The sequence below is a fragment of the Rhyacophila brunnea genome, unplaced genomic scaffold (genome assembly GCF_057557595.1).
Source record: "Rhyacophila brunnea isolate RB1 unplaced genomic scaffold, BYU_Rbru_1.0 scaffold_121, whole genome shotgun sequence".
In the NCBI taxonomy this organism is placed as follows: Eukaryota; Metazoa; Arthropoda; class Insecta; order Trichoptera; family Rhyacophilidae; genus Rhyacophila; species Rhyacophila brunnea.
Genome location: NW_028232776.1, coordinates 404,523 through 422,914, shown reverse-complemented (window position 1 = coordinate 422,914; position 18,392 = coordinate 404,523).

Below are 18,392 nucleotides of genomic sequence, written 5' to 3'. Positions count from 1 at the left end.
TAATTTTTGCACAAATATTTTTTTTATTACATTAGTACGTCAAAAACGTAATTATTCCATTTCTCATATGTTCAATACAATTGAATGCTCTTTTAAAAAATATTTTTTAAAAATAAATATAAACGATTGAAATTTGTAATCCATTCTGATGGTGGCATAATGCAAATATTGAAACCGAAGCAATTAGTTGAATTTTAATTATATTGTATGCATAAAAATTATTTTAGCACACCTTTAATTTTTGCGAATATATTTATTAATGCTGGTTTTTAATTTTAAACATAATGAATATAGCTTATATCTCATATTTATCTGGTTAATATACAAATATTATTATTTTCTTTCTTGTTATACACATTTTTTTATTTTTTTTCTCGTCTTTATTCCATCTTTATATCTTTTTATCGTACAACACTGCACAATTCATTCATATTATTACAAAAAAAAAGCATTTTATGAATAGAATTTACTCTAAGCTGTATAATCCAAGTATGACTATAAAATACAAGTTCAACAATTCTTTAATGGCTTATCAAGTCGGCTGTAACAAATATAAGAACTTATAAAATTTCTATTTTCGCTGTATATTGCAGGTATCATCTTTCTTATCATCTGGAAATACTATTGATGAAATTTAAAGCAACAATTTGCATACAATTGGCAATTCAAGATTACATTGCAGCCGTTTATTTAAGAAGACTTTAAAATTTAGATGAAAAATTACGATTTACTGCACATTGACCATTAAGATGTAATTATTTCTTCTGTTGCATATTGTGCACACAATTTGGTATAATGGTATGAAGTTGATCTGCAAACGTACATTAATCATTACCGTAAAACCATTTCCACGTAATATTACCTTGTTAAAATGAATCAATAAAATAATGACATGTTTCGTATATTTAGTTTTGCTAGATATCATGTAGTCAATATACAATATAAAATTTAAAGCGTAGTTATTGACATAAAATTTAGAGGAAAAGTCAGTGGGAAACCAAATAAAAATGAAATAAATTCTATAAATTACAATTAATTATGAAATAGCTGAAAATATTTGACCTTCGATAAATTTTGAGATGTTTATAACAAAAAAAAATTAATTTCTGCATACAAAACCATACAGACGATTAATCCTATCTGAAAATTAAGTAGTCATGATATAAACAACATAGAATATGTAATAACAGATAGGCAACACAAAAAGCTTATATGATCTGAAATTCGATACTTAAATTTAAATCTGATAGATTTTTAAAATTTTTGGCTGCCAAAGCCATGTTTTTTTGATACAAAATTCCTATCTAAATCTAGAAATTTGGGATAACAATGTAACATAGACAGATTGAAATTGCTACATTCTGATGCTTAAATATATAAACCTAAAGAAGATTAATCATGAAATTTAATTAAGTGTGGGGTAATATGAATATAATCAATAATGAAATCATGGGTTTTCGTACAGGGAAAAGAAATTGACTTTTCTTGCATATAGAGATTTAAGTTGACATAGTTTATATTTCCAAAAAATATATATACGTAATCATAATCAAAATGCATAACTTCGATAGCAATATCTATAGAAAGCATATCAAAATATGATACATATTATACAATATTATAGTCTCGTTATTACAGCATATTCTTTTCATAATTTTTTTGCATTAGGAAATATATTTATGTTTTTATGAACATATTTAAATCCAATATTTATGGCTGGGTGTTAAGACAACTTGACATATATTTTAAGACACGTGAAGTAAATATCAAGATTTAAATTAAAAAAACAATACATAATAACAAAAAGGTTATTATTACGAGATTATTCCGTTAAACTGAAAAAATATAGATAATTTATAATTAAAAGTAAAACAATGTGTATGTTTTCTAACAATATAAAAAATATTTTTTGGTGAAAACAAATTTAGGTGTTTAAATTACAAGTAATAGCTTCAGATAACACATTTATATATTTATAATATAATAGATGTGTATTTGTCATCTAGTTATCGTTATATCAATGATTTTCAGTGATTTTAAATAAGGGAATTATATATACTTAAGCTTTTAAAATAAATCAAAAATATCTTATTACGTTTGAGTTTAATTTTATTCTCAAAAAAATTATAAAAGGCTTATATGCAGGCCAAGACTTAACAAAAATTCATGAGAGGCAGCAGTAAAATTGTAAAAATTCAAATCCCAAACATACATCATTATAAACTTAAAAAAAACATGTTGTTCTAACAAAAAATATTGCGTTTAAAATGTATAAAAAGAATATTTATATTTAACAACAAATAAATTAAAAACTATTGTTTCTCTTCTATTTACTAATTTTTGCTCGAATAACTTTTATGATATTATACTAACATGTATACATTGCGATTTTTTCATAATTCAAATTAATGCAAAAAAAATCTTGAAATAAAATAAATAAGCATATGTGCGATGTTCATGTTCATTTGTCTTGGAATAATCAAAAACGTTAGCCTAATGAATTATAATTGGAACTCACAATTTTTTAAAATTTGTTTTTATATAAGCTTTATATTTAAAGATTCTTTAATCCATGTAAAATTTATTCTGGGCTCAATTTTATAATTCAATTGTTTTTTAGTGAGTTAAATATTTTATTGAAGAAATTAGAAAAGAAACTAGACAAATAAAATCTGTAAATAGAATTAAAGATAATTTAGTATGACTTAACAATTATATTCCAAATTTAGCAGAAAAATGATTTTATGATCATTTATAATTAATTGAAATCTTGAGATTATATGGTGAAAGATGATTATAGCTTGTTTCTAATTACCTTCAAACAATATATTACAATCTAATTAAACTTGTTGCTTATCATAGTAATATATAAATTCATATAAATTTTTTCATTTCATAAGCCCGGCAGACAAATTACACAAATAATAATCCAGGGGATCTCATTTTATGGTATACGGTAGAAATGTTTATTAATATAACCATGAACACTTTTTAAACACAAATTTATCTTTGGAGAAACATAAGCTAAATAGTTTTTATCTTTAATACGAAGATATGCTATTTTGGTTTGAAAACTATATAATACTGCAATGCAGTATCTAATATTTATTTATCTGACAGGATTTAAATTAATTATTAAAAATAATTGGTCATAACACGATTTACAATTAAAAAAACAACTTATAAATGACTATTTTCGTAATATTAATATATATAATATTATTGGTACTTGATTGATATATAGAATTCAATTATATTTTTAAATCTAAAAACCGATACAATTTATACATTTTGTGATAGTTTCAGATAATCTTATCACTTGAAAACCAATAGCGATCAACTAAAAATTATAGATTCTAGTGTTTTTTCTATCTCATACAATGATTTTTTTTATTTCAAACTTTATTTACATTCGACTAAAATGAAATGAATAATGAAAAATTGGATATGATGTTTTTCGTATAATTCAAGAAATTTATAATGATAACAAAATTTTCTCATATTCTGTAACCTTAGGCATCGCCACGTGTGCAAATACTTCTAGGTAACTTCAGAGATATAGTTATCATATCAAAAAGATTATCAAATGTGAACTTTATATTTTTTTTAAATAGTAAAATTTTATGATATATGATCAAAAATACATTACCAAGCATTCTAAAAAGCCCATACACAAATTCTGTGCATAATATAAACGATAAAGCTAATTATTATGTTGCTGATGCTTATTTTATTTGATTTTTTACCACCTACTTTTTAGCATTTCATATTTGAAAATTTCACATTAGATGATCCGCAATTATTCCGAACTTAATCCTTTATAGATTCTTACAAAAACATAATGTAAAAATAAACTTAATGATTAAAAAACCTTTTCTTTATATGTTCTGATTTATTTTTTAATTTTTTTTCCTATATATTTTATTTTGCTTGCACTAAAATAATTTTCTTCTACAATATACAATCGTTTTTTCTCTCTTTTCTAGCATAAATATTATATTTTTAAAAAAATATTAGATTTAGTTTATATATTTTTATAAAAAATCATAGTTAAAATGTAATTCAAAGATTAACATCAATAAAAATACACTTTACTTTCATTCTACAATAATTTAAAATTTTAAATGAAAGTGTATGCTAGAATTTTAAAGTAAATAGAAAATAGACCTAACATTTTCTTATACGATAAAAAAGAAAATATTATCACGTTGATTTTAATAGGTATAATTAGCTTTGAGAATATAATGAACTTAAAAATGTAAAAAGTATTCGATCTTGGAAAATGTAATTCCTTTTATATACTAATAAAAGAATACATATGACATATGTCATGACTCGTTATAGGGTCGTTATTACATAAAAATATGCAAAGGAGTTAAGAATCCCAGATGAAGTTAAGACATACATGCAAGCTCTCACATTTCATAAAACACTCTAACACACATAATTTGTGGGAAAAAGAGTAGTTTATAATATTAAATCAGGTGGAGGTGCAAAAATATATAAAGAATATGTGAAATGTTTAAAACGGGCTGTTTGCATCACTCTATATGAAATTTTTAAAATAAAAAACAAAACAAACTATAAAAAAAACTATATATCTATAATGAACACCAAGCAAGGCTCAATTAAGCTAAAATCAAATCAAATCAAATCAAACAATTTTTATTTTTTAATTTTCATTTATATTTTTAAAGGAAAGGAATGCAAAATAACATACATTATATTTACGAGCAAGGTTTTTAAAAGCAAGTCCGTTATTGGTCAAATATTGTAATAATAATCTTAAAATAATTGCTCAAACTAAAACTTGATTAAGATTCTGATGGTACATCATATTTATACTATTGATTATATCCTCATTTCTTTTATTCTTTCAAAAATTCTTTACTTATAAAGACCTATTAAGTTAGGATTATATCAAAATAAAAATTCTTAATTATGCTTTAGTTTTGTTCTGACTTAGAGTTCTTATATGTGAATTAGATATTATTATTTGCGACATAGCCGTAAACTAATCAAAACTCTAAATTTCGAAATATTTAATAAATAAAAAACCTTTGCATACTTAGGATTTATTTGTGAAAATCTTTTAAAATTATTAGAAAAAATATTTCTTATAGATATTGGGATAAAACTCATTGAAAAAAGATGCAGGAAAGAGTATTTTTGTAGTTTCAACTAGTAATTTTAGTTTTTTGTGCTATTAGTAGTTTCTTCTTTAAACTTTCCATTGTGTAGAATGACCATAATTTTTACATTTCTACAAATCCGAGTTGCTCAAATACGCGATCACTTTTAATCATGAATAATAAATAATTCAATATTATCTATGATTTAGATTTTTTTAATGATTATTTAGAATATTTTTTTAATGTAATTTTTCATCTAAATATAATCCGTTTTTCAATCAAACAAATTAAAATACAGAATAATAAATAAAAAAAAGATCAACATAATAATTTTATTTTTTATTCTTCTATAATATATTCACAATCCTCTTTTAAAAATTTGTATGTGATCAGATTTTGTGTTTCTTCTGTGCATTTTAATGCCAAAAAGCTCGTTTATATAATTTTATATAAAAAAATAGAAGTGTTTTCTGTATTATAAAAGATTTTATATTCGGAGGACAAAAATACAATTTTTATCACAATAATGCATGAAAATTAATATATTTTGACATATTTGCATAGCTTATTCCTTTCATTCATATTTATTTTTATAAAACACGGAAGATATATAATATAATAAAATAAAAAACGAGCAATAAATATATTTACTTTTAGTCAAAATGTATAAATAACCTTGAAAAGAAGTTAAATTACATTTAATGTCAAAAATGTGGGCAAATCATATTTTCGATTTCTTAAGCTATTACGATTTCTCACATAAAAGCGCTTATTCATATACGTTAAAAAGATGAATTTTAAATCATAAGAAAACACAATAACTCTGAAATAGATGCATCTAATATAAATTTATTTACAAGGTTTTTGTTCTATATTTAAAATTTATAATACTGTCACTTTTTTAAAGTTTATACTTTATTATATATTACCAATAATTTCATTACTTTTCTGCGAAATAAGTCAAATAACCGAGTATTAGAATTTCTATATATAATATTGATACCTATCAGAAGATCATAAAATTCCACTTACAGGTGACGTTATATTAAGAAAGAGCAAGAGTTCGACTTTAAAATGTATTAAATACGTGCGTTTGGTCTTAAGAAACCTCGAAGAAATTCTTTGAAAGTATGATATTTTTTTCTGAAAGCATTATATAAATTTTGTTTCCCCCTTGTTTTTTTAATACTTCCAAAAACATCAAATTTGAATACTTTTAGAAAGCCAAATATGCTGTAAATTTATTTTAGTCTGAAAATATTCTTATTTAAAGATTTTTATCATACCATATATAACCTGATACGCACTAAAAAGTAGAAACAAGGGCCGCCTTATTTAACATATGGCTGTTCAGAGGATTACATTTAACACGAAATTATATTTATAAATGCTCATACTTTACATAAGACTACATTGATGTTAAAAAATGAACATATGAGCATCATTAAATTTTATATTCAATAATTTTAAAGATTATATATTTGATAATGTTAAACATCAAATATATTTTATTTATTTTACCTGCCAGTCATGGTTTTCCTCAAATATTTTTGTAAATCTTCCATGAATCCTGCGTTTTTTTCATTCTAAAATGGAATAAAAACCAAAAATATTTTAATTTAATTATACCCAAATAAAATTATCTCCATATGTTTATTTTAACCCAATACACATTCCAAAAGAAGTGCATATGTGTTAAACATCACAATATCAATAGATCATGATGTTTTTATCCGTCCATGTTTGAATCTAAAATTATTAGACGATTTCGAATTCTAATTGTGCTATAGTGATAATGTCGTATTTCATTCCCGTCTTCCTTTTAATAGTAGTTAAAAGTAAAGACACACATATAAACACCAAAATAGTATAAACCAAAAAAAAACTTAAAACTAGATGGTATATAAGTAGTGAAATAAGGTAATTATTTATTGTCGGACAAATAAAGTCAAATTGGTTTTTCATAGTATCTACTCAGTTTAAGTTATTGATAAATTCATTTGGCCGAACCGTCAATGAATGCTAGTATAGATATATATAATTGATACAACCAGTTCAAAACGATATAACACGTGCTTAGTCACGGTAATGTTAATGGCACAATTTCATGCCAATAACGATTCCATATTAACCCCAAATCATACGCATTAATTAATGCACTTTCCATGAATGTAATTCTGTTGCAAAGATTGAATTGGATGATTGGACGTTTTGCTGGCATCCAAATGTGTATTTATTCTGGTTATATAACAGCATTCACGTTATTATACAAAGAATTATCTGAAAAAATTAATTATAGATTGACTTACATTCTATGGTTTTAAACGAGCAGTGTACAAAACCATTGATCGTAGAATAATTATTATGAATGCAATATAAACAAAAGAGATTTAAAAAAAAATACAGAGCTTAGCAGGACAAAGAATTAAATAAAAAATCACGAAAAGAAGCAGCATATATGTATTTTAGAGTATAACTTATGTGATTTAGAGAACCATATTTCTTTAAAACTTTATTTTACATTAATAATGCGAGATTCTGTTTTAATTTAAGTCATGCATTATGTTCTATATCAAATCAGGCAATTTTTTCAAATATTGACATCTATTATCGTATTTTATTTTTTCATAAAACTTTATGATAGGGTAATCCGATTATTTTTTATACATTATGGGACTTCTATAGTGTTTACAGCTAGGAAATAATTCAGAAATCATAAAATACAATATATGAATGTACAATACTATATGTTACCGATTATGATACAAAGTTCTGAGGATTATTTTATTTAAATATCCACGTACTTGATTTTTAAAGAATAAACAATATAATTATATCACAAGCTCTTAACAAAACTAAATTTATATTGGTACAGAAAATAAAAACAGTAGAATAGAAACTAAGGTAGAAATAAATTATATTTTTGCTAAATTAAAGTTTTTATTCTGTTTTTTTATATAAAAAAAACGTTAAATAAATTAGTATCACAAAATCTGCTTCTTTTTCTTTTGTCTACACACATGATAATCGTTATTAAAAATATTTACTCAAAAAAGAAAAGAATAAAAAATCATTAGATTTCTAATTTTTATAAAGACATCACAGATTTCGATAAATCTGAACTTAGTTTTTACAATAAAAACATTAGATTTTTTGTTTTTTCATATAATAATTGGTGCTCTTGTGGAGATTATAAAATATAAAAAACAACAAAATTCAATATCACTATAGGATTAAAGAACCCCTTTAAACTAATAGGGCTTGAATGAATAATAAATATCAAAGAATATATGGCTAAGAGTATGGTTATGAAGTGTCTTATGGAAATTAATTACTTTATTCGTAAAAAAATCCAAAATTTTTGTATTTTCTTGAATTAAATTATAATGTTCTGATATCCATTCCATAGCATTAAAAAGAAATAACGAAATTTAGATCTTTAATTATATTTACAGGCTGATAAAAAGCAAAATTAAATTTATAAATATACATAAATTTTGAATAGATAAATAAACACATAGTGTAATAATAGAGAATATACAATAAAATATAGTTATTAGGATTCCTTATATTTAGGAATAGAAATTTTTTTGATTGCATAAACGATGAACAATTTTATGATGCAAGAGTAACTATCTATGAAGCTTATAAGATGTTAAAGCATGAAGGGTATTTTTTGACTATATTATATATACAAACAATAAAAGAACACAACAAATCGCGCATAAAATACACGTGCACATAAATGATTAATAAATTTTCATTATCTTCAAGCAAATGACCTGATCAAAATTCACATACCTCCAAACACTATAAATCTTGTAATTTTATGTGAGAAAATTGAAGTTAAATTTTGCTTGCTAAAACAGCATATTTTTTTGCGGAGTATTACAATATTACTAGAATCTACCCATGTAAAGTTGCTCTATTAAGATAAAGAAAAATTATAATTACTAATCGAAAAATTAATTTTTTGTTTAAAATATAGATTGTGTTTTTTACTTCTAAGAAAAAATATAAAATTTTATATTTTAGATACCTTAACATAATAGTATCAAGCTTTAATGGGCAACATGATGTTTCTAAAAACAAAAAAATTTATAAAGTATTATGTTTAATGCTTTCTAAAACCTAAATGCGATTTTTGTATCACCTTAAATCCAGATAATTCTTTGCTAATGCAAATTTATATAATTTAAAAGCCACAATAAAATATTGAACATATTTATACTCTCTTTACCAAGTAGAAATAATATTAATTTATTACTAATTATCATATTTTTACTTTATTTATATCGTAATCATAAATTCTATCTTCGTACATTTGTTTTTCCTCCCTTTTCTATTTGTAACAAAATGAGTAAACAATTATATATATAAAATACCGATAAATAGTTACTATAAGGCAAGTAAATATTGGTCTATAAGAATTTTAAATGAACTTTAAAGCTTAAGAAAAATCTTAATTTGTATCATCAATTATACATTTACTATGCCCAGAAAATCCGAAAATATATAACTGAAAAGAAAAAAAATATATAATACAAATAGTGGTTTTATTGATTTGAATTCGGGCTCAAAAATATTTATCTAAATCATAAATCTATATAGTAAAGATTCTTTATCTAAATAAAAGCTAAACGTCAATTTATGCAGATTAGATGTTTATAAATATGATTTAAGATTTTCTGTTGTAAAATCATTTTGTTAAATATTCTCGATAATTATGCAAAAAAATATTTACATTCGAAAAAAATATAATTATTTATTAACATAATTAAGCCCCTTTAGGTATCTAGAAATTAATTTTAATTTATATATGTACGATATTTTTTGAATTATGTGTTTAGCGGTTTTTTAAATTTCTGTAACTTAATGAAAATTTTATATGATTATATATATAAAGCCCTAAGTTTTTTCAAGGACACTTTGCGTTTATATTATAAAATCTAAACTAAAAATTCTTATCTAGTTATAATTTGACTGACCCACAGTTAAAAACCGCAATATAAAATATATTGGTATTAAATATCGTTTTTTATTTTTGATTACTTATATCGTTTTTTGAAATAACAAAAGCCTTTTATTTATCATAATCCATTTCGTATCATAAATTCAAAATATATTACGCACTAAATTAGATACAAAAAAAAATGCTCGTTTATATTTAATATTTAGCTGAATCAAGTAATTTTGTATGAAAAATGTTTTTATATAATGAAAATATAGATAACGTTTTTTTATATGCGACAGGGCTTTTTATCCGATTTAAAAAACCTCGCTAATGAATTTAATGTAAATTTATTATTTTCAGTAAAAAAAAGAATGAATTAATGTATAAATCAATTAAATACTTTCAGATGTATTATGTTTCGATCTGAATTCTTATTTGTGTGTAAGTTACATTTTGCAAATTCTGCGTAGGTTTTAAACTTACCCGTAAAAAATTGAAAAAATAAGTTTATTGATAAAAAGCATAATATATTTAACTTTAGAACCTCATTTTTATATATTTTTGCTTGTTGGTAACCTCTTTTTTTCTATTGATTAAATTTATCAATGATGCATTTAATGTTTTTCAGTATATTTTTACTTACCAGTGCCAAACTTTTACCTTTAAATTTTAATGTATTCAAGCATACTTACAGGATTTGTATTACAATTATAATCATAAAGAATACACTTTATTTATTGAATTATAAAATTGATAAATAATATATATTTTTGGCTATTCTTGCGTAAAACCAATTTTTTAAATAGGCTAAAAAACAAATATTATAAATTTTTGAAAAATAGTTAGGCTGTAAATGGTTTTTTTGAATATATAAAATATTAATTTTTTTTTATACTTATATGTGGGTGACTATCGTCAGCAAGAACTTTTATATATTTATTGTAAACTATATATCTAAATGAATATGAAAAGATGTGAGATCGACTTATATAAGAAAGGAATTTGATATTAGTAAAAAAACATAATATTTGAAACAAAAAAAATAATATTTTTATAAATTACTTTTAAAAAAATAGAAGAATATATAAAACGATCTGATTTTTCAAGAATTAAAAAGAATTTATTTATCATAAAAAACTAGAAAAGATATATTACGACAAAATAATAACCATAATTCATTTTTTATTATTTTTATTTATAAAATTTGTGTGAAAACATGTTTTTTTATAAAATGTTTTAGTCAGGCCAAAAATACAAAATTTAATGCTTAAAAAGTTATTTTCATATGCAAGAAAATCATATATTAGTTTGTTTTACATATTCAAATAAAGAAAAATCTATAGGTTCAAAACAATTTCATAAAAAAAGAGTCGAGTTATATAAAACATCCAATAATCAAATCTGTATATTTTTAGTATTTATATTTTAAGAATTGCACTGTTTTTACTTGTACCTACTAGTTATATTTTTCTTTTGATACTAAACAATTTAAAAACTTAAAATATAAAAATGGAAAATATAGTGCATAAATGGTCAAATATAAAATCCAATATATAAGGGTCTAGAGTTTATAATATTTTATATATTTACGACAGAAAAATGTTTTATAATTTTCAAAAAGAGTTTATAAAAAATTATTTAAAATCTTTTAGACTTTGAGTTTAAATATATATAAAAAACTAATATAATGAGGATAAAACTTGTGTATAAAGGTATAAATACTATGAATTTTAGAAAATAGTAGTTAATATATGCTTAATCATTGACCCAATCATTGTATTCGACTTTCTTTTATGCTAATCATATAATGAGAAAGATAAGCATATAGATCTATCGATTGTTTCAAATCTAATAAAGATCAATAGTATTCCAAAAAAATTAGGTAACAGCCTCAAATTATGCTTTAATAAGCAAAAAATTGCCTAGATCAAATATTTTCAATAATATTTATATTTAAAATATTTTATGTGAAAAACTTGAAAAAATAAAACCAGTTTTTTTATTCGGAATTTTATTTCTGTATAGTTTAATTGAGCAACGATGGGGTTTTTAAAATCATTTTGCAAAAAAAGAAAAATTAAAGTTATGAGAAATTATAATTCAATATGCTTTAAGTATTACATTAGAAAATGACATTAACTTAAATATCTATTTATATTACAACCATCATGACAGAATTACGCGACTAAATTCTATTGAAGTCATTCTGATTACAATTTATAAAAAAAAAGCTGTATTTATTCTAAAATTTACGATCGAAATGTATTAGTAGGTATATTCACATAAAAAATAGTCTTACATTATAGTATTAAAAAAAAACATGATAATAAAATAATTTTTGTGACAAATAAAAAATCCGTATAAATCCACTTTACATATTATTTGATACATGTACAATAGATTTGTATTTTTTGATTTTTTATTTTTTGATTTATATCTAAAAATTATAAATCTTATATAAACAATGTTAGCTCTAAAAAACAAAAGTATAGTATTTAAACCAACCATTAAAATGCAAATTACGTAATTATCAAGATTTTCTTATCATAATGAAATTGCAGGCAATTTTAGATACATTTTTCTTTTTTCTAATATGGTTAATTTTTTGCCAATTTCATTGAAAGCTTTAATACATTCACTGTCATTATTATTCTACTAATTGATGTAAGTCAATCTAAAATATGCATCAAATTCTAAAAAGATGCATGAATATGATCAATTTCATTATTTTTCAAACATTAAATACAAAAAATATATTAAAATATTTCGATGAATGATCTAAAGTTTTTTAAATAATAGAGCAGTCTCAGTTTCAAGTTTGTATTTTCCACAATAAAACGAAAAATTTCAATTCAAGATAAAATAAATTCATGATTTAAATAACAAATATAATATTTTAACTATTAAAAAAGCTAATCATTAAAATATAATTGACTAAAAATACACAAAATGTTCTTTAAATATATTTACTATACAAAATAAATATACTTATTTAAAGCGAAAATAAGAAAATTAGAACATGTAAAACAATAAAATCTAAAAACTTGATATTGCCGAGTATCGAAGCTATTAGAAATTTCAAAACGTTCTAGATTTAAATGAACGCAGACAAAGCGTAAAAAAATAGAAAATAAGGGTAAAGATCGTAAAAATATATTAATATAGACAAACATTTTTAATAAACTAAAATATTCAAGATTAACATAAAAAAATGCATATATTTATATAAAAAATTGTAATACATAAATGCGATTATCTCTAAACCAGATAATAATCAAAGCATGTATATACATAAATGGTCTAAGAATTAAGTTTACAACTTTATTAATATGACATGATGTAATTTGATGTTTTTAGAATACGCACATAGATTAAATTTGCTTTAATACGTTCATAGACATTTTTTTTAAATTAGAAGCAAATTCTCTATTAAAAAACCACATGGGGTTTTTAAGAAGCTTATAACACAAAAAAGCCTTTAAAATACATTTATATTAAAAATCTTGTTCATTAGCTCTATCTTTACTTGTGATTTTTTTTCTAAAAGCACGCCGTATTATAATTAGAAAAATGCAAACTAAATAAATCTAGATATTTAAATCTTTTCTTCGATCTTACATCAAGATTTTTAGATAGTAAGGTTTATAAAAATATATATTTTAGAAAAAAATCCTTTTTGTATTTTTTTTAATTATTTGATAGCAGTTTTCGAAATTTATTATAGGATTAAACATATGATATATAATTTTTCTGCATTTAAATTTTTTTTGCATTTTTATTTAGACTTATGCAATTATTTTTTATAACATGATTTTGTTTTTAAGCTTTAGATGAATTTCTATATGCGTAACACACATTTTTTTGTTCATATGTACATCCTCATAATAAACTGGATCATTTTGCTGTTTTAAAATACTACAAATCTTTATTTGAAATTTATCGAAATAAAAAATGATTTTATCATAGTTTAAATTCATGAAATCAACGAATTTAAAATTTAAAAAAAATCTGAATCGTTTGTGATCTCATTTCTTTATAATTGCACACAAAACCGATATTCAAATCAAATTGGACATATATTGTAGAAAAATACAGGCGCTAGCAGTTCATACTTTACAAAAATAATAATTTTATTCTGCGTCTATTTATAAATTATAAATAATATTATTCAATTATCACATGCAATTGCATTCTTGAACGTTTTATTGTATATAAAACATGAAAAATGAATGCTTTTCGACATTCTTTATCATTTATTTCACTTTGCTCTCTGCAAGTTAATTATCCATATATTATAAAAAAATTTTATCAAATTACTTATGTTTTCATACAATGAAATACATAAATAGATTTAAAAACTCACATAGTTCTTTTACTTTTGTCTTCTTATATATTTTTATGAAACTTTGTTATGAATCTAGTAACTCATGTTCTACTGATTCGAAGGATTGATTGCATTGAAGAAATACTATTAATCCCATTATATAATAGGACCTATAAAAAGAAAAAATCTAGGTGTATTTTTTATTTTTTTTGAGGCATTTAAATATGTTTATGCTATCAGGTGTAACACTTCATTAAACCATAGAGTTTTAGATATATTTTTTAGTCGTTATAAAATAGAAGTATTCGTTTTTAAAATGTCATCTTTATAAATATATAGCATAAATTCATTTTTTTATGTGTTTCTTGCGTCCGGGTCATTGTTTTTTGCAATTTTTTTAATTTTTGGCATTTGTGATATTATGAGCAAAAACACAAATTCATCATTGTTTATTTATATATTCATCTGTATAATTTAACGTATTTATCTTATTTTTTTGATCCACATCCCAGTTGCCTTATTTATTATAAGTTTGTGGATGGGGATTTTTTAAGGTGAATATTCTTCTTAATTTATTAACCAATTTATTACATCCTGCTCCTGTGTTTTAAGTGATATAATTCTTTGACTATAATTTAGTAATTTAATAGTAAATTAACTTATATTTTATGTTGCTTTTGTATATAAATAACAAAAATATGATCACCGTCTATGTAACATCATATATTTGATATTTGTTGCTGGTTTTCAGACCTATTTAAAATATTTTTATATGTTTGAGTTTTTAAAAATATCTTGTTGGCTAACAAAAACATGTTAAATACAGTTTATATAATTAGTGGTGCTTGTTTAAAACTTTTATTCTAATCTTCTGTTTCTGTAAACCTGCAGCTTCTACAAATATCAAGTTTTATCATAAGTTTTACTTTGTAAATGTATTGAAAAAGTAAATAATTGTAAACATAATGATTCTTATTATATGTTTTCTAACTTGGATTAAATCTGCTTGGAGTTATGATTTAGTTTTACCTAGTATATCAAAACTATACAGAAACACTGGTGAAATCAAATATACTGATTATTTAAACCTGCAATGATGTTCTTATAAAGTATGTTATATGTAATTTTAAATATCTGCTTATATTTAAATTGTTAAAAATATTGATGTTAATCTTTTCATATATGCTCTTTTTTTTGAAATCAAAAATCGAATTTTACGTCAATCGAAATAATAAATTTCTTTATCAGAAAACCTTTTTTTCATACATTTACTTATTATATAGTATTTACTTTATCTATATCATTTTGTGTTTTTTGTTGAATTTTTTTTTATTCTAAGTTAGTTTTCAAGATTTGTTAACAGAATATATACATATTAAAACATCTTAGTTAATTCTACCAGTGTTTTTTTGATGGGATACGCTAATCAAAAATTAACCAGTATTATTTTTAGTATTTTAATCCATAAACTTCTAATATAATCGTATATGTGGAATTTGGTATTTTTATTTGTAAAGGTATTCTTTCTTTAGTGTTATCCAGAGCTTTAAAACAAATTAAAAGATTAAAATAATGAGACTTTTTATTATGTAAATATTGTGGCTTTCTTAAATATTTACTCTATTATATTGGGTTTTTTATTCCATTTTGGCTATAATTTATAAATTATATTTACAAAGGTTCATTGTGTTCGAGTTTATTTTTACTATGCTTTAAGTGTCTTCTGTTGACCTCAAATTAGAAATATAGAAAGTAGATACTTTTCATAAATATTACTTTAATGTTTTTTCATGCTTTTTTTTGTTAATATCTAAAAAAGCTTATTCTATAGAACCTCGTATATATACATTCAAAAGTATGTCAATTTCTATACATATTTGAGTTCTATACAAGTTTTCAAACAAATTTCTTTAACTATGAATTTTCTCTTTATATTTATTATAAAAATGGTGGTGTTGGCTTTGCTAATATGGATATTCTATGCGTTTTTTCTTGGTTCTGACTGCTTTATGTTAGTTATGAATCGTTCAGCTGTATAAAGAATGGTCAGAATATATAAAACCAACTTGTTTTGAGGCCGAAATTATTGTTCTTAAAACTTTTATGCAATGATTTGCATGTTTATCAAAATTTTCGACTATAATTTAAAAACTGATTTAATTATTAGTGGAAAGTTTGTACATATTGAATAAATAATGCATACTATACTTATATTTTAAATATATTTGACTTTATTTTTCTAACTTCTCTTAAGTCTTTGTATTCTAATTTTAGGAATCACTATAAATACTTAAGTCACTTTTAATACATTTTTAGTATCCCTCTAATTCGAAATCTCTTATTTTAGTACTCTCTATAATGACTTAAGTAACTTTTAATACATTTTTAGTATCCCTCTAATTCGAAATCCCTTCCTACACCAAGAATCAAATAATGTGGGATCAAAAGAAATCTCGTATACCACATTTGAACGCTTCAACATATGTATGTGATTAATTATCGGCCTTTATAGCCATATAATTCAAACTAAATATTACTTGCGTGGATTGCTTCAAGCGCGATAAGAGTTAATATTTGATGGCTAGCGGTGAAACGAAATCATTTCAGCCATATCTGTTTTATCTATTGCAAAAATAACACCCGATAGTTTATCTATGAAGTTGGTTATTTTTGTTATATCAGGATTTGAGATTTATACATACATCATAATCTGTATTCATTAGTTCAATCAAAATTTGTAATTTAGCATTTTAAGTATGAATCTATGTATAGTGGACTTAACTAGAAAGATAAAAACAACCATAGGACATACTTTTAGGCATATTAAAATAAAATTACGTATCATATTTTGAAATAAATCAGCAGAAAAATCTATCGGTACAATATGCTTCTGTGATCTTACTCAATAGAGAGCCTAAAGTATAAACATTCGTTCGAAACCATTCACCACTGTTTTATTACATCCAACTACTTATAATAATACTTATATCTTTGTATTCGTTTTAACCGGTGTTTACGTTCATTTTTATTTTATCTAACATATACAAATTTGATTTCTTCATGGTAATATAGTCATAAATTACATGTTTATAAAATATGATTTGGTTTTTCATAATACTTTAATCTCGGGAACATGTAGGATTATAGATGGATCTATAGTCAATTTTTCAACCATGTTATTTTGTTTTCCAAAAACATATACTCTACACCATCTACCTTGAATTTTAGCATACATACTTGTATATTTAAGTTTTTTACATAAACCTAGTGTTTATGGGTTTTGACTTCTTGTGTTGACATTACTAATTTTTATACGAACAAATCCAGCTTCTTTTATCTGCAAATTCATACTTCTTGACGCATCAATGCATGACGATTCTTTTTTTTTGGAATATAGGCACAGCCAGTCGCAGTGTTTATATTTCCATAGAACACCTGTTATATCACATATCAAATCTTCAAAGTTATACTTTACATTAAATCTAGGTTAAGTGTTCTTTATGATATCTGAAGAAGAGTAAGATTATAATTTTGAAGTTTGATGTGCGATTTTATATATTTAAATTTATTAAATTGATAAATGCCAACCGAAGCGAAAACTCACGCACAAACAATATTCTTGAGAAATGCGTTTTAACTGATCAGTTCTAAGAGAAGAAGACGTATCTGGGGAAGATTGTAAATATGATAAAGTAGTTAGAATATTAGGTCAAACTATTCCTATAGAGTAGTCTATAGGTCTGCTTGAACAACTATAAAGAGCTAAAAAACAAATTTGATCATATAAAAATCAAATAGCAAATCCCATTAAAAAAATATGAAAACCAAAGAAACTGTTTATAAAATAAATGTTTTTAATCTTATCAAATTAAAAACCTTTATATTTTGTTTCGGCGCACTATTTATATCGTTGTAAATCATTATAGCGTGAATAAAAAATATAAATTTCTTTATTTTGATCTTTATGCGTCAGATTACAAAA